Here is a 23,598-nt window from a genome sequence, read left to right on the forward strand (position 1 = left end):
ATACTATAGAATCTTCTGTGCATTCAAGTGACCAGGCTGTGATGGTCAATGCTCTGTCCTACTGGTCTACCTCTTTTTCCATCCTGGAACTCTGGGGTTCTTAGCTCTACTCTGCTTCTTCTCTTCTCTCCCCTAAATCAGCTTTTGACCTTTATTCCAGGTAAAAACTATTAGATAATCCATTTTTGAATGATGGACGCCAAACATGGACAGTTCCAATGTAACTATTTATCTATGAGGATTCATTACTTTCCACTCTGACTGTTGTACTACTGCTTAGCCCCAGAGGATGGCTTAAAGTCTTAATCCTCCTAGGTCACTTGGCATTTCTGGATAAAGTTTCATAACTTTTTGTTAACTTTGTCCATTGTGCATTCAGGTTACCTAACATTAGTTGGACCCTAACTGAGCAGAACAAAATCCATGTTCATCTTTGTTGACACCATAATGGTCTCTCCACCATCACTATTTGAAATTTTAGTCTTACCGACATGCACTTCTTTTATTCTTAATCCAACCGTATATTTGCCCTCAGTCAGGGGCCTTGCCTTCCACGACTTCTCATCCCCTGTCCAGACTTACTCTTCTGCAAACATTTGGCCACACTGCATCTGAAGGACTATTTCTGAACCCCAAGTCCATTTGTGGCAATCTTCTCTCCTAATGGCTCCTCCTCATTATCATGAACAATTTACTCTTTAGCAGTTTCCCAAGTACCTCATATTGTTTCACTATTGCGAGCCCCTAAACATTCTTGTCCCTCTGCTGAGAATGTCCCCTCTGCTTCATCACTTGAAACCTACTTGGCTTTCAAAATTTTGATTAAACTTTACTACCATCAATGCAGACGCCTCATGGACTTCTCCCTTACTCCTGAGCCTGACGTGGATGTCCCTTCTCTATATTCCTATCCAGTCCTGTATGTTTCTCTATCATAGCATGTACCTACCAGTACATACATGTTGATTTATTAGTCTCTATTCCCCCAAAACTGTAACTTCCTCGAGCACAAGAACCATATCGGTTTACCTTTAGTCCCTGTGTATATTACAGCCTGGTGCAGGGTATGAGCTCAGTAAATTTGTTAAAAAGATGGTTAATTAGGAAATAGGAAGTATTCCTTCAGAAAATGCCCATTGCTCCATTTTGGAACTTCATAGTATGAGGACTATATTTCCAAAGAACAATGGAAATAATTATAGGACTGTGAGGAAAGAAAAGCAAAGACATTGAGATTATTTATTATTACTGGGGATACAGAGAGATGATCCTATAGCATCTATGATTATTATTAAATGCTTTGATCACACTGGTATCAAATCTAAACTGTAAACTACATGAGAGTGGTACACATCTGTTTTGTCCATATTGATCTCTCCAGCACTTAGCACATGTTAGGCATTAAATAAATATTTGTTGAACTTTGTTGAATGAGCAAAGTAGCAGGCATTCAAGTTAGATGGACTGTTTCCTGCTAACACTGACAGAAGTTAAAATGTGTTTCTAGAAAAATGCTTTGTATTGATATTGGGGAAAGTCTTTCTGTATTATCTTTTAACCCTTTGTGTGTTGCCGTCTTTCCTCTCGACCTCTGTGTTGTTGTTTTTAAACTATATTTGTGGTGTTTTTGCTTTATAAAGGTTTTTTAATGTTTATTTTTATATAGTCAAACCTTTCATTCTTTTGATTTACTGTTTCTATGTTTTCATATTATGCTTATGAAGGCTTTCCTCACCCCAGAATTGGGAAAAGATTCCTCTATACTGTATTTTATGGCTTTATTTATCTATGTTAAGATCTTTAATCCATATGGAATTGATATTTGCATACAATGTATCTGGATTTAATGATTAGTGTACATACTCTGTTGTATATTACAATCTTTTTACCTTTATACTTTTCAATTTTGCCCTGGTTTACTTCTAATGGACAGGGGATAGCTATTCAAATTATCTTATTCATAAAATCATCCCAGGGTAGTGAGTCTTTCAGCTGGCCTCCTACATTCAGCATCTCTCCATTGGCCTCCTGTGATAGACTTCCTGTTGGTCTTCTCACAACCTTCTCTGCCCCACTTCCTTCTCTACCCAGCAATCACTGGGATATTTTTTAAACACTAGAATGAAATCTCTATACCACAAGATATTTGTATCTATTTTGTTTACTGCTGTATCTCCAATGCCTAGAACAGAGACTGACACATAGTAGGCGCTTAATGAATACATATTGATGCAAACATAAATATCAATAGAATCATGCTGCTTCCCTGCTTAAAACTCAAGGGCAAAAAAAAAAAAAAAAAAAAAAAAAAAAACCTCAAGGGCTTCCCATTTCTATCATAATAAAATTCAAACTCCTCTCAGTACAGACACACTGAGTTCTTCTCTTCCTCAAGACCCCACGCTGTTCCTACTTTAAGAACCTTCTTTTTTACTAGACAGCTGCTTGAATGTGACTGCCTCAGGGGACGCTTTCCTGACTCCACTATTGACAGTACAGATACCTTAAGTTTCTTTACTTGTTTCTAAGTCACATAACTTTGTGACTCATAATCTTTTATAACCCTATTTGCTTTATTTTTATTTTCTTTCTCCTGGACCAGAATGTAAGCTCTATGAGAGTCTCCATGTTGTCTAGGTTTTCTTCTGATATGAATCAAGTACCCAACATAAAGCCTGGGGCTCGGTAGGCACCCAATAAATATTTGCTAAAAAAAATTTTTAAAGACATTTTTATGGCAGCCATTACAATGCCAGTGTTGAGGTTCCAGCTAATTAGCTTAACAATTTAAAGGAAGTAACTCATTGGTTAACAAGACATCATGATAAACAACAAGAACCTACTCTATAGTACAGGGAACTACATTCAATATCTTGTAATAACCCATAATGTAAAAGAATCTGAAAAACGATAGATATATATGTATAACTGAATCACTTTGCTATACACCTGAAACTAACACAACATAGTAGATCAAGTATACTTCAGTTTAATAAAAAATAATAAAAGAAAAAATAAAATCCTCTCCTCCTGAAAAAACTCCCTATAAAAATTTCTTCATCCATAAAAAAAAAAACCATCATGAGATTGTGACATTATTAATGTCTTCAACTTTAATCATGCTTGAATGTAAAAACAACTACAACAAAGCACTTTATGCTCAAGCAGATTGAGCATAACCTGGTCATTTTATTCAAAGTACTTAAGTATCAATAGACGAATATATACAAAGAGGCATAACTGGAAAAACAATAAAGAACATTTGTGCACTAACACGTAATTATATCAAAGTTATAGAAAGTGAGTAGTAAAGACATATCACAAACAGGGTATTAGAGGCATCACATAATTAAAGATGGAATGCTAGAGGAGATGTGTGATCTCTTTGGAAGGACAGAAGAAAGGAAAGGACAGAAAAAACCCACACTATCATAGAAACTGAAAAAAATAAAGAAAATGAATATAATTGGTAATGAGGTTATAAAAAGTTGATGTCACCACCCTCCAAATCCGTAAGTATCACTTAAGTATACGTTGGTACTAAGAATAGCGTTAGGGATGTTGGGATACTAAAAGGTCCAGCTGAAGGTGTAAAGTGAAAACCTCTTGACAACTGAGAAAAAAGGAACAATTATGAAAAAACAAAACTGTTTAAACACTAGATTGAACATGATTTTAAAAGATAAAAAATAATATAAAAGAGGAGGGACTTCCCTGGTGGTCCAGTGGTTAAGAATCTGCTTTCTAATGCAGGGGATGTGGGTTCGATCCCTGGTTGGGGAACTAAGATCCCACATGCTGTGGGGCAACTAAGCCCATGTGCCACAACTACTGAGCCCAGGCACCACAACTAGAGAGCCCTGGCACTGCAACTAGAGAGAAGCTCATGGGCCGCAAAGAAGAGCCTGCTCCCTGCCACAAAATATCCTGCATGCCGCAACTAAGACCCAATGCAGACAAATAAATAAATAAATATTTTAAAAATAATATAAAAGAGGAGAGTTGGAGAAATAAAAAAAGCAAAATAAGAGGATAGAAGAATATGAAAAATAATAGAAATAAAAAATATGCAAAAAGCAGGGAAGAAATCTGGTAAAAAATCATGCAAAATTATAACTATCTTGGAAATTGAAAATAATAATGCGTTATAAAGAACACAATAGTCAAATCATATAAAGTCATGATGATCGATTGGTGGCAATGTTTCCTTTTCTGCTGGTATGTGTCAGCCTTCAATAACTTTCAAAGGCTGTTTTCTTTTTTTTTTTTTAATTTTTATTTATTTATTTATTTATTTATGGCCGTGTTGGGTCTTCGTTTCTGTGCGAGGGCTTTCTCTAGTTGCGGCAAGTGGGGGCCACTCTTCATCGCGGTGCGCGGGCCTCTCACTATCGCGGCCTCTCTTGTTGAGGAGCACAGGCTCCAGACGCGCAGGCTCAGTAATTGTTGCTCACGGGCCTAGTTGCTCCGCGGCATGTGGGATCTTCCCAGACCAGGGCTCGAACTCGTGTCCCCTGCATTGGCAGGCAGACTCTCAACCACTGCGCCACCAGGGAAGCCCTAAAAGGCTGTTTTCTTGACCCAAATTGAAAATCATCACACCAGCCTAGAAAAATAAAAATAAATGTCTTATTTTTCTAGAAAGGCCTTTATTTAAGATATTTTCTCTCTCCATCTGCTATCAGAAGGTAAAAATACAAATCAGTGTTTCAGTCAATCAACTAACACATTTTCATTGAGCATTTACTATGCTCGGTGTTTGGGATTGTAGGAATAAGTTTGGGGCTCTGTCAGTTAAAATCTAATTGAGGAATTCAGAAATAATCACATGAATTAATTCATGAAAAAAGCCATATTATATCTACAATCAACTCCTTTGACTAGGCAGAATTTATTATATAAGATACAAATATGAATAGGGCACCATTACCATCATTCACAAAACAAAGATGGCTCCCGGATTTGAGCAGTGGGTTGGAATTTAGGATTTAAATTCCAGATTTACTTCTCTTTAGCTTAGAAGCTATAGATAAGCTATATATAAACTAAGATAGGAGATAATGTCTACTCTACAGATTGTGGGAAAGACATTTAAGGCTCACTAACTATTCACGTACTTCTTCACATTTCCAAGCTCCTTTGCAGTTATGCCTAGACACATGACTAATTCTGGCCAGTGGGCCAGGATAAAAGTGATGTGTGTCACTTCCAGTCCAGAGAATTTGTGCCGTCATTAGTAGTCCCCTGTCAGAGTGACCTAGAAGCTGAGAATGACCACCCTGGAAATTTACCTGACCTAAGATGGATCAGAATAAATTTTGTGTTGTTAATTGTGCTGAGTTTTCCAGGTCTATTTGTCACAGCTGCAGAGCCTGTGCTGACTAATGAACAGGATTATCATGAGCTTCATGTGAAATGATGCATGTAAACTTCTTAGTATAGTGCTCAGCAATAAATGAAAGTGATTATTATTTATAGGACTTTCTAAATAAAATTAGTCATTAAAGGCTTTTTCCTGTTGTTGTTTTTTTTGTAACAGAAATAAATCCATTTTAGAAAGGAAACTTTGTAATGTGTTGGCAGAATGTTTCCAAAGCTACTTCATGCCTTTAGTTCCTCAAACTCTTTTCCCTAATTGAGTACACTTGATCTGTTGTGATAGGAGCGGCTACTTACTGAACTTGTACTTTTTGTAAACACAGTATATGTTTTTGGTCAGAGGTCTCTAAGGTTTTTATTTATGGATAATTCATTGCCCCAAACCAATAGTGAAAGCTAGTGATCTTTCAAACATGGAAACACCCTATAATTTTCTTCTGGCATTGCAACAACTTTGATGTTCATCTTTCTCTTTTCTGGCTGAACCTATATACACTTAAGTGCAGGATCACATTAAGAAAATGCTCAGACCACATGTAAACAACCCACAGCCAGACAATTCCTGAACCCTATGCCATGTCCAATTTTCAAAGGATGTAAGCTTCTGTGTTGTTTTCTCTACCATATATTTTTTCATAAAAGTCTTACTTACTACTTCATCATGAACCAATGTATTTGGGCATGAAGTCTAGACATGCTGTGATTTTAAAGAAGTCTATCCCTTCCTGACTACCCCACCCTTTTTTCTTTTAGAGAGAGGTTTGGACATCTCTTGTGCCCTGGGACGTAGCTCTGTGGGTATATCTAGGCAGCATATCCCAATTAAAAAGATTTGGGGAAAAGATTTGAAAGGATATATTAAGGAATTAAATTTGCATAAGGAATAAATTTGAACCATCTGCAGATGCAAATCACATGACCATAAGAAGGAATGAAGAGAAGGGCAAAGGGGATTGAGATCAGTTCATTCAATTGGTCCATTTTATTTTTTCAGTAAATAAAGTTACCACAAAAAAGAAACTTTTTGTGAATGTATCTGATCAATCAGATGACTCCATAACATTCAGACACCTGTTGGTGGAAAAACAAACCCGGAACTTCTGTGCATTCAGACAGTGGGTTTTATAAACTAAATCAGGAACCTGTTTCCCTCAGCTTTTCCTTCATCTCTTTTCCCTCTGTAGTTAAAAGATGACTCACCAGGGCTGATTATACAGCTGACAAAAACAACCATGAGAAGCAGGATGAGTGGTGAGAGATGGGGGTGAATAGCACTCATTTAAATACGGCAGAAATATCCCCATTTATAGCTCCTGTGCAGGAGAGTTCTCCCAAGTACCTTTCAGAGCTCACAGGTAGGAAGCCCAGGACTCAGAGGCCACGTGGGGCATTCTGTCAGAATGGGCGGGGCCACAGAGTCTAGAGTGGACAGGCTCTGGTCCTTGCACATGGTGACAGAAACTTGAATGAAGAAGACAGCTGCTGTGCTTACGGAAGGACATAAGCCCGAGGTTGCAGTGAATGTCGGCATCACGAAACAGGCTGGACAAATGGTTGAAGCAAACAAGATGAAGATCAACAGGGATAAATATATAAGATGCAGCTGGGGGTGGTGGGGGCATGGAGAAGGAGAGGGAGGGAAATAGAACAGAATAAAATAAAGTTCTGATTGTATTTAAGATTATTATTCAAAAATATTCATACTCTCCACCTCTACATGAATTTTAAAAAAATGGGTTTGGAGAAACTCAAAATAAAAGAATAAAAATGCCTTATAAATTCTGTAAAATTAAATTAAACTTCAGTCTTTGTCAAAGAAATGCAAACTAAAGTAAGAAAAAGATACTATTTGTCACTTGTCAGATGGGCAAAGATAAACAGAGTTTGGTCAGATGAACAAAGATAAACGGTTTGATAGAGGGGGGTCGGTTCTGGTGCGGGGCAAACAAGCACACTTAAATCCTTATTACTATTGTGGCAAGCACTTGATAGAGCAATTTAGAAATTGTTACCAAAATTTAACATAAATATGTTCTTTAACCCAGCAGTTTCTAGCTGTACTTTCACATGTGTTCAGAGACACATACCCACAAACTCAAGCTTTCCAGCCTTCTGTGTAATTGTACAAACAGTGGACACAAGTAATATCCTTCAATAAGAAGATAAATAGATTATCTGATGGAAAACCTGTAGTGGATTAAAAATACTATATGCTGATATAGAGTGATGGAATATGGAATGATCTCCTAAATATTTTGTTAAATGAGAAAAGCAATTTGTAATGCTGTAAATATAGTATTCTCTAATACTTAAGGAAAGAGAAAGGAACCTCAGGATTCAGGGGCAAATAAGAGTGTATTGTTGGGAAAAGAATGGGTATTTCTAAGCAGCTAGGCTGGAGTAATTAACATGGCTGTGAAAGAGCATGGTCGTTTAGGAAATAGTGAATAGTCCACCTAGGATATATACCAAAGCACCTATTTGCTAATTTTATATTATCATTTCCTCCTCTTGAATACTGGCATATATGCCAGTGCAACAGCATGATATCCAAAAAAAACAATTCCTGGTTGCCTAGAGTAACACTAACTTTGTTAGGAATGATTCAAACAAACACACTGGCAGGGCCTGATCACACAGAGAGCACCCTGGCTTTCAGTCATGTAAGCCACCTACTCCTCCCAGAGTGGAGACATGAGCCTTTTGGTTAGAGCGTGAAATAAATTTTAACCATCTCTCACAGCAACCAGGGAATCAATGTCAACCTTATAAGTCAACAGGTACCTACATTGTTCAAGAACCTACATCAGCAATTGGCAAAGGAGGCAAATGTTTACTCACCGTTTGGTAAATATGGCAATTTGAGTTTCCTTCTGTAGGGTTTAATTCTGGGGGCCTTATTTGCCAGTGTGTGCATATTAACTTGTAGCTTTACACAGTTTTACTGTATTTATTCTAATTTGTAGATCCGAAGTCTACAGATCTGCTTGGATAAGGTCTATTTTAGAACTGTGATCTCAACTTCATAAGTCTTGTGGTGAAGCCAGGTATGGACCACAGTTAGTGCTGAATACCACACTATACGTATACACTAGAGTATAAAGTTAGCAAAATTTTTCCTTCATGTTCTCCCCAGTCTCTTTATAAAGGATCCTATCTTAATGCTTTTTTAATCATGGTGATCAGAGTCATCTTTTCATAGGTCTTTTGTTGAATCTAATGCCCTGGAAGTCACCACAGAAAGCAGACACACTTTGGTGAAAGTTGTTCCTAAAAAGAACAAAAGATGTCCCAGTAGAAAGGACTTTTTCAGTGACTATTTCTCCAATTCATTCTTAACATGCATGTAGACATAAATAAAAGGAGTATGGTGATAAATCTCATTTCCATTTTTTTTTTTGGCATAGGACTCTTGACTTTTGTTTTTTTCCTTCACATAGCATCTCAAACCTTCCCCACTTATATTTGGCTGCTTAATGGTGCACGTGTCACTTGATTTTTATTCTGGAAAACTCTAGCTTGGACCAGGACTCTAAGGGTTTCTGGTAGCATTACTTGTGATTATTTTAATAAACTTTTTTTTTTTTTGCAATTGGCTTTGTGGCCTTGGTATGCTCTCTCTCCCTCAGTATAATTAGATGTGAAATAAAAATGTCAGCTTAGGCTTTCCTCTAGGGTACCATTGGGCTTCAAAACGCTATAATCCTGTGATTCTTGTTTCCGTAAGTCAGCTGATGATATTTTTGGTGACTGGGAGGTTGGTCTCCGCAGCCAGACTCCCCTGCCTATTTGGCATCAGCTGCCTGTTCACCCTGTACTCCGTGGACCTCCTTCTCACACAGGAATCTCTTTGATCTCAAAGACAGCTCTGTAAGATGCAGAGCAAAACAAATACCAGGAGATTTCCCTCCGTGGTGCTCATGACAATATGAGTGGTCCAAGAGCCTAAGAAAGCTTAAAAACAACTGATAGTACTATCCTTGAAGCAACATTTGCAAGTGCCAAATTAATTTCTATCAACACAAACAAATAGGTTATTTCAAAGAGGAAACTTCGCACACATAAAAGGAGTAGAATGAATGACACTTCAAAACGGCTTTGATTATCCATTTCCATAAATACAACAACACCCTGGGGGGGGGCGGAAACTCCTGCTTTTACCATCAACTAAATTCTCTAGAGCAGGGGTCCCCAATCCCCCGGGCCGTGGGCTGGTACCGGTCCACAGCCTGTTAGGAACCGGGCCGCACAGCTGGTGGTGAGCGGCAGGCGAGCGAGCGAAGCTTCATCTGTCACTCCCCATCGCCCCCATCGCTCACATCACCGCCTGAGCCATCCCCACCCTGTCCGTGGAAAAACTGTCTTCCACGAAACCGGTCCCTGGTGCCAAAAAAGTTGGGGACCGCTGCTCTAGAGCTTGCAGAGGATGAATTTCATAGCAGTCCTTCCTTTATTAAGCAGCCATATTAAATGATTCCCCGCATACGTGTAATCGACCAATGAACTGACCCACTTGAAAATACGTTTTTTTCTTAAAATTAAAGAGTAGGTCATGCATGGATATACATAAATTAATTTGATAATGAATATGAAGAAGCAAGAAAGCTTTAATAATAAATGACCCTGTCACCTTACAAGTGAAAAGTAAGGACGTCTAATACCGAAGCCTAGCAAAGCATTGGATATGCATTCAATTTAAAAGCTGGGGACGTTACACACTCTGCACTCCAAAAACACAATCTCACTTAACATGATGTTGTGAATCAACTATACTTAAATAAATGAATAAATGAAGGAATAAATAAATAAATAAATAAATAAATAAACCACAATCTCACCCAGGCTTGATATCGCCTCAGAATCTTCTAACAGAGCACACCGATCAATTGGAGTTGGCCCAAGAGATTTTTACCCAGCCAGGTTCCTTTTGCCCGGTGCACAGCAAGCCAAAATGCTCAGATGCTGAGGTTTGCAGGTCTACCGGCCCTCTGCACATTGCTCTGAGGGTGGAGTTTGTGGCCCTTTGATGTCAAAAGGTCACCGAACACTCGTGCATGCCCAGTTCGGGGGTAAGTGGACCTATCCAGTCTTAACCAGCTCAGCTCAAACTGGACACAGCTGAATCCAAGTTCCTAGAAAACAACTCGGGCAAACATCATCTTGTTTAGGCTACACGCCTCTTGGAGGACACGCAAGTCTTTTTTTTTTTTTTTTTTGGCTGCGTTGGGTCTGCGTTGCTGCACGCGGGCTTTCTCTAGTTGCGGCGAGTGGGGGCTACTCTTTGTTGCGGTGCGTGGGTTTCTCATTGAAGTGGCTTCTCTTGTTGTGGAGCATGGGCTTCAGTAATTGTGGCACGCAGACTCAGTAGTTGTGGCTCGTGGGCTCTAGAGTGCAGGCTCAGTAGTTGTGGCGCACAGGCTTAGTTGCTCTGCAGCATGTGGGATCTTCCCGGACCAGGGCTCGAACCCGTGTTCCCTGCATGGGCAGGCGGATTCTCAACCACTGTGCCACCAGGGAAATCCCCATGCAATTTTTAGAACCACCTTGATTAGTCAAGGCAGGTGAAATGGATTTAACCCACGGTTTCAAGAAGCAACATGTTTGCCATGTTAGAACTGTCTGTGACACTCACAGTACGTCCATGGGCCAGCAGCATTAATATCACCTGGGCATTTGTTAGAAGTACAAATTCTCAGGGCCACCCCGAGACCTGCTGGACCAGAATTTCTAGGGGTGGGACCTAAGGATCCGGGTTTAACAAGACTTCCAGGTGATTCTGATACACACCAAAGTGTGAGCAGGCTACTTGAATGTTCCGCACGTCAACACACTGGGTTTGCTCAGATGGCAAAATGGTGAAACGAACAGAAACTAATGTTTATGGAGGACCTACTATGTTCCAGGCACTGTTCAAAGTGCTTCTCATATGGTTATGATCCTTTGATGTAGATAGTTCTCGATAAATAGATGGTAGATAATAGATAGATAAATAGCTAGACAGACAGGGAAGGAAAGAGAAAGAGGAAGAAAGGAAGGAAGGGAGAGAGGGAGGAAGAAAAAGAGAAAGGGAGGGAAGGAAAGAAGGGAAGAGAAGGAAGGAAGGAAGGAAGAAGGAAAGGAAAGAGGAGGAAAATGTAGGGGAGGGGAGGGGAGGGAAGGAAAGGAAAGAAAACTAGATTTCAGAGTTGTTATGTAGCTTTCATGCAACTGGTGAGACATTGAGTCAGAACTCAATCCCCAGGGTAATTTCAAAGTCCAGCTTTTTATCTTCTTTGTTCATTCTGACACACTAAGCAATACAAGTAAGCAACCAACGTTTCTATGTCAACAAAATTTAATTAATTGTTTGGGCCAGAAAAAAAAAGTCACTGGAGAAATTAGATAGTTCACTGCTCTCTTCACAGAATCTCATTTGTCACAGAATCATAATGAACCAAAAAGTCATCCAATTTCTAAAATCTTGGAATAACTTTATCTACCATGAAATCCAGAGAGGCTGTGGATAGAAAAGCATTTGTCAGTGCAGAATTTGGCCATTAGAGCCAGAAGAGAAAGTTTTGGTCAGAACATTGGGACTAAGAATAAAAATTCCCAGTCACTTTAAAAATTCTTAGTAGATTATGTGTTATGTTTTCTAAAATGAGTTTCCAAATAAAGTTTCAGGAAGAGGTCTGAACAAAATATTCTTGTAACTGTTGCTTTTCCCTCCACGTTTTCTTTTTGAATACTTCTTTTTTTGGCCAGAAAGAGTTTTTCTTGTGCCTGACAAAATAAGCAAAATGCAAACTAGACCAAAAATAATGTACTTACAAAAATTACTGTATGAATGTATTTATTTTGGCTAATAAAAACATTTCCATTAAATCCAAAGTCTTCATTTCAGCTGCTTTAATTGGAACCTGTGTGTGATCAGGTAGGAAGGAGACTAGTGCATTTGCACATTGAGGCAAAACACGAAGATCACATGGAGCCGACAGCCCTGTCGCTGGCGGTCACAGCCCGAAAGTGCTGGTGTGGCCTGAGGGGCCAGTGTCCTGCCAAATGGCATATCTTTCCTGTGTAGGATGAAGGCCTCTGGTTTTCCCTTCCTGTGATCATTTGAGATCCCTGCAATGATTATAGCATCCAGAGGGCAAACTTGAACAAGTCAGGCATCACATCAAAAAGGACAAATTGTCTCTTTTGCACTTGACTGTCATGATATTCATGTGACCTTAGTCCTAGGGGTCTCTTTATCTGAACCATGTGGCTGGGAAAAAGAATCATGAATTCCCTTTAATACTAGTTCATCGGAAGCTATTGATGAATTTTTCTGTGTGGCTTATTTTACCGCATCCAATATTCTGAGAAGTTTTCTCTTATTTTTCCTCCTGGTTGTGGTTGTTTTGCAGGTTCTTATGTTTCTATAGATTGTTTTAGAGCTCCCATTCTCTGCTGAACGTTGATCAAAGCATGAAGTGCAGACAAAATACATTATGCTTTTATAGCCAGGTTCCCAAATTCTCAAATGTCAATGCTAATTGTTTCCATGAGGTTTTCTATAGTGAGTGACAGAATTTCTCATTTTATAATATAGTCTTTTGTCAGTCACTGCACGGGGTGCTTTCCTGTAGCGCTCCACAAGTACTTTCCGGCACTTTGTGTGTGTGGCTGCATGGGCACAATGTCGCGGCCGCCATGTGAAAACAGGAGCAGAGAGTTCAACTCCCAAGTGTTTCGAATTCTTCAGTCAACTGAAGCTTGCAGATAAGGTAGTTGGTATCTCACTGTCCAGAAGACACACCCATCATTCTCTTGATACAGATGTGTGCTTAGTGTTTGTGAATAATCACTAACATCGTAGGTGGCAACTCCAGCAATTCAGATGGAGGGGCAATTTCCTAGACAAATAGCACGCCAAGGCGGCTGTCTCCCCACTGCGAGAGGACCGGGATTTGTGCCGTCTCCAAATGTAGCCCCACCTCTGTCCTCAAGACAATGACTCATCGTATGGGTTTGGGTTATTAAGCAAGACATTTGATTCAATAAATTCAATAAATATTTACTGAGCCCTATATTCAGCATTCTTGATAAATGTAATGCAGTGGGAATACCTGCCCTCAGGGAGCTTCTAGTCCTGGAAATTGTAGCAGAGGCAAGGCACAGTTACAACCTAATCATAGTTCCAGGAGGACAAACTTTCTTTAGGATTCGAGATGACAGATGATGAGCATAATAGCAACTAGGAATGAGAATTGCATGTTGTGACATCACTCTGTGCCAGATAGGATGCTAAACTCTTTACCTCTTTCTGTGTGTTGTTTACTTCAATCCTAAAAAGCAGCCCCCCCAACCAAAACCAAACCAAAACAAACAAAACTTTACATATTACTATTTTTATATTACAGTTGAGGAAAATGAAGCTCAGAGACATTGATCACATGAACACCCTGACCACTCACCGAAGCTGAAGCTTGGCTATGGTGTCTGCACCCTCTCCTTTTTTATTCTGGACATTTCCAGTCCCCAAACTGGCAATTATAATGTTGGTATTTTGACGAAGAGAGCTATTTGGGGAAAGATATTGGCTAGCTTGATCTTTTATAAAGGATATGAGTTATACACATGAATTTAATGCAAAATGGAAAGATGGGAATCAGTGAACTGACATAGTCATATCATAATAGCAACCACTTAAAAAGGCACATTTTATTAAGCCAATATCTAGATACTTACCATTTAAATATTCTATGTAAATTAACCTTTCTAATCCTATAGCAGCCCTATTATCCCCATTTTACAGTTGAGGAAACCTTAGAACTTTAAAAAAAAAAACAACTTTCTGAAAGGAGGCAACAACCAAGTAAAATTGGAAGCATGTGTAATAATTAGCCAGATCAAAAGATTAGAATAAGATGTGTGTGTCAGGATAGCTTAGAAAATGCTGCAGTAATAAATATCTCAAAATTCTTAAGGGCTTAAAGCAAACAACACAGGTTTATTTCTCCTTTATACTTCATGTCCATCTCAGGATACTGCCCTGATTCAGGGACTGAAGCTGACATATACTCCACTCCCTGGAATGTAGCTAGTTGCCATGGCAGAAGGAAGGGAGATGGAAAATCACACATCTGGTCCTAAAAGCTTCTGCTTAGATGTGACACACATTGCTTTTACTCACCTTTCATTGGTCAAAGCAAGTCACATGATCATGGTTAACTTCAAGGAAGTAGGGAATGCTATCCTACTATGGAACAGGAGGAGAATACTTAGAAATGGTGGTGAATAGTACTAATAACTGCCTTGGGTAGAGACCAGAAGAATGTTCCAGACAGAGCCAACAGTCAAGGCTTAATAAAGTTCTATGTGAATGGGAAACTATAAACACTTTGGTAATGGAAGCTGGGTTATGAAGGTCTTTGTAGCCACTTTTATAAGCTTGGACTTTATTCTGACATAGGAGAGCTTTGGAGGCTGTAAGAAGAAGAATGATTGTCAGCTTTTGTTTCACACAGGTTATTATGGCTTTGGTGCAGTGGATAAATTTGAAGAAGTCAAGACTAGAAACAAGAAACTCAAGTAGAACAGAATTAAAATTATCAGAAACTAAACTATGTTGGAGATAGTAGATGCAGAGAAGACAAGATTAATAAAAGCTTAGGAGTTATAACTGAAGGAACTTGTTGATTAATTGAATATGGAAGACTAGCAAACTCTCAGGTTTAAGATTTGGTAAATGTTGATTTATTAAATGACAGAATATGAAAGGAACAGGATTGAGGGTAAAATGTTCTTTGCATATTAGCCTGTGGATCTCACAAGATTGGAAATGTCTAACAGGTATTTGTAAATAGGAGTCTGAAACCTGGAGAAAAGGTCATGGATAGAGATTTAGTTTTGGAAATCACTAGGATACAGAAATAGTTAAAATCCTGAGAGTAGATGACAGTCCAAAGAGAAGCTCTGTCATGAAAAAAACAGTGAACCAAGGATGGAACTCAGAAACTCCAACATTTAGAAAAGAGACAAAGCAGGAGGAGTTCATGAAAGCGATAAGGAAGGAATGGACAGGGGCCAAAATAGGGAGAAAGAGAGAATTCAACAAAGTCAGATGCATCAGTCGATCCTGAGAGATAAATTCTTAAAGTGCCCTTTGGAGTTGGGGATAACTGAGGCTATTGATACACTTTTTAAAAAAAATATTGAAGTATAATATATACAAAAAATTTCACATAGTTAATGCACACAATTTGTTGGGTTTGGCATATGCATACACCTGCAAAGACATCGCTTCTATTATGATAATAGACATATCTGTCACCTCCAAAAGTTTCTCTGTGTCCCTTTTAATTTTTTTGTGGTAAAAACACTTAGCATGAGATCTACTCTATTAACAAAATTTTAAGTGCACATTGCAGTACCACACTACAGGTGCTATGTTGTACAGCAGTTGGTATACTTTTCAGTTATGGAAGTTGAATAAGATCTATTGATACACTTTAATAGAACATATCAGTTGATTGGTTGGGAAAGAGTAAATTTCAGTGGATTGAGGAGTGATTGGGTAGTGCCAGAAGGAAGACAGTGAATACAGACCACTCTGTCAAAAAGTTTGACTGAAAAGAAGAGGAGTAATAAAGTAATACATAGATGAAGTCACAGAGTCAGGAGATTTCCTAAAGTTGAAGACTCTTGGGCAAATTTATGTTTATAAGCTATGGAGAAAGAGATGATGATGTTGGGAGTATAGGAGATAGAGATGCAGAACAAACAAATGATATCCTTATTTCCTAAATACTCAACAATTCTAGTTTTGATAAATAAACACTTTACTATGGAATTTGAAAGGGAGACTTTACTCTTTCAAGAAAAAAAATCAATATATACAAAGTCATAATATCCTTATGAAAGACAGAATGGTTCAGTGAAATGAGCTGGAGCTTCAGAGGCTGAAGGTTTTTCATCATGTCCAGATGATTGATTTACTGTATAATTTGGGCAAGTTATTTTAATTTCCATTGGCTAAGAAGCATGCAAATTTTAGTTAACTCAGGTTGAACTTATCTCTCTCTCTTGTTTTTCACATATGTAATATAAGTGTAAGCCAACCCCTGAATAACTAGGAAAGATAATTAGCTAGGATGTTTGCAATAAAAAATATTTTGCAAACAAAAAATAATGCACAAACATTTCTTGAAAACATGTTATTTTACATATAATTTCAAACCACTTTATGGTATATCCTTTTTTTGCACCTAAAAGCTTAGTTTTGAAAAAAAATTGATAATGGTCGAATTTCAAAGAGTGTTATTTATAAAGGAGTCAGGGAAGCCATAATCAAGAATTCTCTTGAATTTATTTCAAACACCACAGGTTAGCAGATCCTAGCAGCCCCGTGAAAACCCTAAAATAACACCTCTGTAGCCATCTGGTTCAGACTGGCTTTATGATATCTCCATCAGCAACTTGCCGCTATGAAGCGGGGCAGCCCTCTTGTTCTTGCTTAGTTTGCAACCTGTATGCTTGTCATATATGCTACACGCTGCAATGTAGAAGGAAATTATTTTTTGCTGCTCCTCCAAACTTTAGTTCACTTTCTAATTTAACGGCTGTTGAGCATTTTTCATCCCTGCCTGGCTGCCAGCCTGGCAAGCTTCCTCTCAAAGCTGTGGGGATACGGCCCTTCCTCTGCTTGCAATTCTAGCCTTCATCTGAAACAAGAATTTTAAAACTGTAGTTCTTATTCCTGTGAAATGTATTTTCAATTGATTGTTGGTGGTGACTTTGAGCACTGGTTTGAGACAAATTCCAACCCATTCCAACCCAATAGGGGAAAATACGGTGATGAAAAATTGATGTCTAGGAATTCCCTGGCAGTCCAGTGGTTAGGACTCCATGCTTTCACTGCCAAGGGCCCCAGTTCAATCCCTGGTTGGGGAACTAAGATCCCACAAGCCGTGTGACATGGCCAAGAAAAAAAAAGATGTCTACAGTGGGTGTTGAAAAAGGAGGGGCAGAATGACACCAGGTATTTACCATCCCCACTGTCGGCCCACACTTTGGGATGTAGCATCTATCACCGGGAGCTCTATTCCTAATTAGGAATTCTAGCCCTAATTATCAAGTGCTTTTCTGTCTTGTTCCATGTTCAGGGAACTTTATCCCCACATTGCCCTATTTCTGAGTCAGTCTTAGTAACCCACAGTTACTTGGCTGGACCTTAAACTATGACAAGCCCCTGTCATATAAAAAGCCTTGTGCTAATTATTACATGAGAGAAAAGGATTAAAAAGCAAAGGTTCTTGTCCCTATGCATGAATTGTTTCAGTTTGCTTTCTTTGGTTTACTTGTGGCTACTTTTCAATTCGCTTCCTGTGGTGGGTTTTTATGGGGTTGACTACCTGTAATACCATTATTGTAAGTTGGTTCTGCAGAGAGAGAAAAGAATTCATAAAAGCCACAATCTTTATCTTTACCAAATGGAAAACAATCCCTACATTCGAAACAGTATATTATGAAATAAAATACACTGGGACCTAATTAAACTTAAAAGCTTTTGCACAGCAAAGGAAACCGTCGACAAAACAAAAAGACAACTTACTGAATGGGAGAAAATAGTTTCAAATGATATGATCGATAAGGGATTAATATCCAACATATATAAACAGCTCATATGACATCAAAAAAACAAACAACCTGATTAGAAAACGGGCAGAAGAATTGAAAAGACATTTTTCCAAAGAGGAAACGCAGATGGTCAACAGGCACATGAAAATATGCTCAGCATCACTAATCATCAGGGGATGTCTGCCAATTTTTTTTTTTCATTTTAAAGGTATGCTTTTTCCTAAATGATTAATAAGTAATCTCTGGGATAACATCTTGGTACCGTGTGAATATTACACTCCCCAGCACATTTCACCCAGTGGTTTTAGCATGCATTGACGATCCTTGTCTGAGCCACATTGGAGACTGCAAAATAGTGATTTCCTAATTTTATTATTCCTTCTTCATTTATTAGCTGGCATTCTTTTGTGAAGAAAAGACCCCCTTTTTTAGTATCTCTATGGACCCACAGAAGGTTTAAAATCCAATTTGGTTTTTTTTTTTTTTCAATTTTTAAAATTCCCAAATTGTCCCATATTTGGCCCTTCATGCTTGTTGCTTTTCCTTTTGACCTGTACTTACCATTCTCTGCACACTTTCTTTGCTTTCTGACATAAGATGTTCCAGGCTCACCTTGTACATTCTCTGTTTCTGATCTGGAATCAGCCATTTTTCCAGGGAACATTCCTTCCTTTCAGTGATGAACAGTGCTTTGAAACCAGGGTCTTGGCACTAGTATGTTCATTACCTCTGGATAACATTGCTTCTGGGCCTCTTCAGTGGACAGAGCTAGGAATGTATATATTTTTAAAATCATGAGTTCATGCTGGTAACTCCACTTCAAATCCAGACCTCAGGGTTCCTGACCTTCCCCATTCCATATTTACATACTGCTTTTCCCACAATGAGAAACTTGAATCCTAATACCACCAATATTTACTCACTTGCTTTATCCTACAATAGACACACACACAAAAATAACTTTAAGAACCAACAACAAACCTGCTAAGTAATGTTCATGTTGTTTTTGTTTTCCTTTACCCTGAGAAAAATATCTCATGAAGGGTATATAGTCTGAGAAATATGTTGAAGACTTATTTGAATAACCTTTTTATAAAATGAGTGTTTGTGTTATCACAGTAGTATAAAATTGTGTTCAGTTTTTTCTGATTGAATTAAAGATTAGGGTTTTTTCATCCCCTTTGATATAATTTCAGTTTTTAATATGTGAATATTTACATGGCTCAAAAACTCCCCAAACTATAAAAAAGTTGTTCTCAGAAGAGGCTCATATACTATCTTTTTTAACATCTTTAATGGCGTAAAATTGCTTTACAATGGCGTATTAGTCTCTGCTCTATAACAAAGTGAATCAGTTATACATATACATATATCCCCATATCTCCTCCCTCTTGCATCTCCCTCCCACCCTCACTATCCCACCCCTCTAGGTGGTCACAAAGCACCGAGCTGATCTCCCAGTGCTATGCCACTGCTTCCCACTAGCTATCTATTTTACATTTGGTAGTATATATAAGCCCATGCCACACTCTCACTTCGTCCCAGCTTATTCTTCCCCCTCCCTGTGTCCTCAAGTCCATTCTCTATGTCTGCGTCTTTATTCCTATCCTGCCCCTAGGTTCTTCAGAACCATTTTAAAAAAGATTTTTAGATTCCATATATATGTGTTAGAATATGGTATTTGTTTTTCTCTTTCTGACTTACTTCACTCTGTATGACAGACTCTAGGTCCATCCACCTCACTACAAATAACTCCATTTCGTTTATTTTTATGGCTGAGTAACATTCCATTGTATATATGTGCCACATCTTCTTTATCCATTCATCTGTCGATGGACACTAAGGTTGCTTCCATGTCCTGGCTATTGTAAATAGAGCTGCAGTGAACATTTTGGTACATGACTCTTTTTGAATTATGGTTTTCTCAGGGTATATGCCCAGTAGTGGGATTGCTGGGTCGTATGGTAGTTCTATTTTTAGTTTTTTAAGGAACCTCCATATTGTTCTCCATAGTGGCTGTATCAGTTTACATTCCCACCAACAGTGCAAAAGGGTTCCCTTTTCTCCACACCCTCTCCAGCATTTATAGTTTGTAGAGTTTTTGATAATGGCCAGTCTGACTGGTATGAGGTGATACCTCATTGTAATTTTGATTTGCATTTCTGTAGTGATTAATGATGTTGAACATTCTTTCATGTGTTTGTTGGCAATCTGTGTACCTTCTTTGGAGAAATGTCTATTTAGGTCTTCTGCCCATTTTTGGATTGGGTTGTTTGTTTTCTGATATGAGCTGCATGACCTGCTTGTAAATTTTGGAGATTATTTCTTCGTCAGTTGCTTCATTTGCAAATATTTTCTTCCATTCGAGGGTTGTCTTTTTGTCTTGTTTATGGTTTCCTTTGTTGTGCAAAAGCTTTTAAGTTTCATTAGGTCCCATTTGTTTATTTTTGTTTTTTTCCCCATTTCTCTAGGAGGTGGTTCAAAAAGGATGTTGCTGTGACTGATGTCATAGAGTGTTCTGCCTATGTTTTCCTCTAAGAGTTTTATAGTGTCTGGCCTTACATTTAGGTCTTTAATCCATTTTGAGTTTATTTTTGTGTGGTTTTAGGGAGTGTTCTAATTTCATTTTTGTACATTTTGCTGTCCATTTTTCCCAGCACCACTTATTGAAGAGGCTGTCTTTTCTCCATTGTAAATTCTTGCCTCCTTTATCAAAAATAAGATGACCATATGTGCGTGAGTTTATCTCTGGGCTTTCTATCCTGTTCAATTGATCTATATTTCTGGTTTTGTGCCAATACCATACTGTCTTGATTACTGTAGCTTTGTAGTATAGTCTGAAGTCAGGGAGCCTGCTACCTCCAGCTCCGTATTTCTTTCTCAAGATTGTTTTGGGTACGTGGAGTCTTTTGTGTTTCCATACAAATCGTGAAATTTTTTGTTCCAGTTCTGTGAAAAATGCCATTGGTAGTTTGATAGGGATTGCATTGAATCTGTAGATTGCTTTGGGTAGTATAGTCATTTTCACAATGTTGATTCTTCTAATCCAAGACCATGGTATATCTCTCCATCTGTTTGTATCATCTTTAATTTCTTTCATCAGCGTCTTATGGTTTTCTGCACAGAGGTCTTTTGTCTCCTTAGGTAGGTTTATTCCTAGGTATTTTATTCTTTTTGTTGCAATGGTAAATGGGAGTGTTTCCTTAATTTCTCTTTCAGATTTTTCATCATTAGTGTATAGGAATGCAAGAGGTTTCTGTGCATTCATTTTGTATCCTGCTACTTTACCAAATTCATTGATTAGCTCTAGTAGTTTTCCGGTAACATCTTTAGGATTCTCTATGTATAGTATCATGTCATCTGCAAACAGTGACAGCTTTACTTCTTCTTTTCCAATTTGTATTCCTTTTATTTCTTTTTCTTCACTGATTGCTGTGGCTAAAACTTCCAAAACTATGTTGAATAATAGTGGTGAGAGTGGGCAACCTTGTCTTGTTCCTGATCTAAGAGGAAATGGTTTCAGTTTTTCCCCATTGAGAACGATGTTGGCTGTGGGTTTGTCATATATGGCTTTTATTATGTTGAGGTAAGTTCCGTCTATGCCTACTTTCTGGCGGGTTTTTATCATAAATAGGTGTTGAATTTTGTCAAAAGCTTTTTCTGCATCGATTGAGATGATCATATTGTTTTTCTCCTTCAATTTGTTAATATGGTTTATCACATTGATTGGTTTGCGTATATTGAAGAATCCTTGCATTCCTGGGATAAACCCCACTTGATCATGGTGTATGATCCTTTTAATGTGCTGTTGGATTCTGTTTGCAAGTATTTTGTTGAGGATTTTTGCATCTATGTTCATCAGTGATATTGGCCTGTAGTCTTCTTTCTTTGTGACATCTTTGTCTGGTTTTGGTATCAGGGTGATGGTGGACTCATAGAATGAGTTTGGGAGTGTTCTTCCCTCTGCTGTATTTTGGAAGAGTTTGAGAAGGATAGGTGTTAGGTCTTCTCTAAATGTTTGATAGAATTTGCCTGTGAAGCCATCTGGTCCTGGGCTTTTGTTTGTTGGAAGATTTTTAATCTCAGTCTCAATTTCAGTGCTTGTGATTGGTCTGTTTATATTTTGTATTTCTTCCTGGTTCAATCTCAGAAGGTTGTGCTTTTCTAAGAATGTGTCCATTTCTTCAAGGTTGTCCATTTTATTGGCATAGAGTTGCTTGTAGTAATCTCTCATAATCCTTTGTATTTCTGCAGTGTCAGTGGTTACTTCTCCTTTTTCATTTGTAATTCTATTGATTTGAGTCTTCTCCCTTTTTTTCTTGATGAGTCTGGCTAATGGTTTATTAATTTTGTTTATCTTCTCAAAGAAACAGCTTTTAGTTTTATGGATCTTTGCTATTGTTTCCTTCATTTCTTTTTCATTTATTTCTGATCTGATCTTTATGATTTCTTTCCTTCTGCTAACTTTGGAATTTTTTTGTTCTTCTTTCTCTAATTGCTTTAGGTGTAAGGTTAGGTTGTTTATTTGAGATGTTTCTTGTTTCTTAATTTAGGATTGTATTGCTATAAACTTCCCTCTTAGAACTGCTTTTGCTGCATCTCATAGGTTTTGGGTCATCGCGTTTTTATTGTGATTTGTTTCTAGGTATTTTTTGATTTTCTCTTTGATTTCTTCAGCCATCTCTTGGTTATTTAGTAGTGTATTGTTTAGCCTCTATGTGTTTGTTTTTTTTACAGATTTTTTCCTGTAATTGATATCTAGTCTCATAGCGTTGTGGTCGGAAAAGACACTTGATACGATTTCAATTTTCTTAAATTTACCAAGGCTTGATTTGTGACCCAAGATATGATCTATCCTGGAGAATGTTCCATGAGCACTTGCGAAGAAAGTGTATTCTGTTGTTTTTGGATGGAACGTCCTATAAATATCAATGAAGTCCATCTTGTGTAATGTATCATTTAAACCTTGTGTTTCCTTATTTATTTTCATTTTGGATGATCTGTCCATTGGTGAAAGTGGGGTGTTAAAGTCCCCTGCTATGCTTGTGTTACTGTCGATTTCTTCTTTTATGACTTTTAGCATTTGCCTTATGTATTGAGGTGCTCCTACGTTCAGTGCATAAATATTTACAATTGTTATAGCCTCTTCTTGGATTGATCCCTTGATCATTATGTAGTGTCCTTCTTTGTCTCTTGTAATAGTCTTTATTTTAAAGTCTATTTTGTCTGATATGAGCATTGCTACTCCAGCTTTCTTTTGATTTCCATTTGTATGGAATATCTTTTTCCACCCCCTCACTTTTGGTCTGTATGTGTCCCTAGGTCTGTAGTGGGTCTCTTATAGATAGCATATATACGGGTCTTGTTTTTGTATCCATTCAGCCAGCCTATGGCTTTTGGTTGGAGCATTTGTTCCATTTACATTTAAGGTAATTATCAATATGTGTTTTCCTATTCCCATTTTCTTAATTGTTTTGGGTTTGTTATTGTAGGTGTTTTCCTTCTCTTGTGTTTCCTGCCCAGAGAAGTTCCTTTAGCATTTGTTGTAAAGCTGGTTTGGTGGTGCTGAATTCTCTTAGCTTTTGCTTGTGTGTAAAGGTTTTAATTTATCCA

At 38.0% G+C, this 23,598-nt stretch overlaps 1 long non-coding RNA gene across 1 annotated transcript in view; it reads right to left on the reverse strand.

Moving 5' to 3' along the window:
- Window positions 1–4,099: 4,099 nt before the first annotated feature.
- The window catches only part of LOC130704756 (uncharacterized), a 138,184-nt gene continuing 118,685 nt past the window's right edge, over window positions 4,100–23,598 (reverse strand). Inside the window, exons 3-4 of the long non-coding RNA XR_009005223.1 lie at window positions 18,598–18,753; window positions 4,100–4,606 (exon numbers count right to left, since the gene is read on the reverse strand). This is a non-coding gene — a long non-coding RNA (uncharacterized LOC130704756). The remainder of the gene's footprint in view (window positions 4,607–18,597; window positions 18,754–23,598) is intronic.

Source organism: Balaenoptera acutorostrata, chromosome 14 (genome assembly GCF_949987535.1).
Source record: "Balaenoptera acutorostrata chromosome 14, mBalAcu1.1, whole genome shotgun sequence".
Lineage (NCBI taxonomy): Eukaryota > Metazoa > Chordata > Mammalia > Artiodactyla > Balaenopteridae > Balaenoptera > Balaenoptera acutorostrata.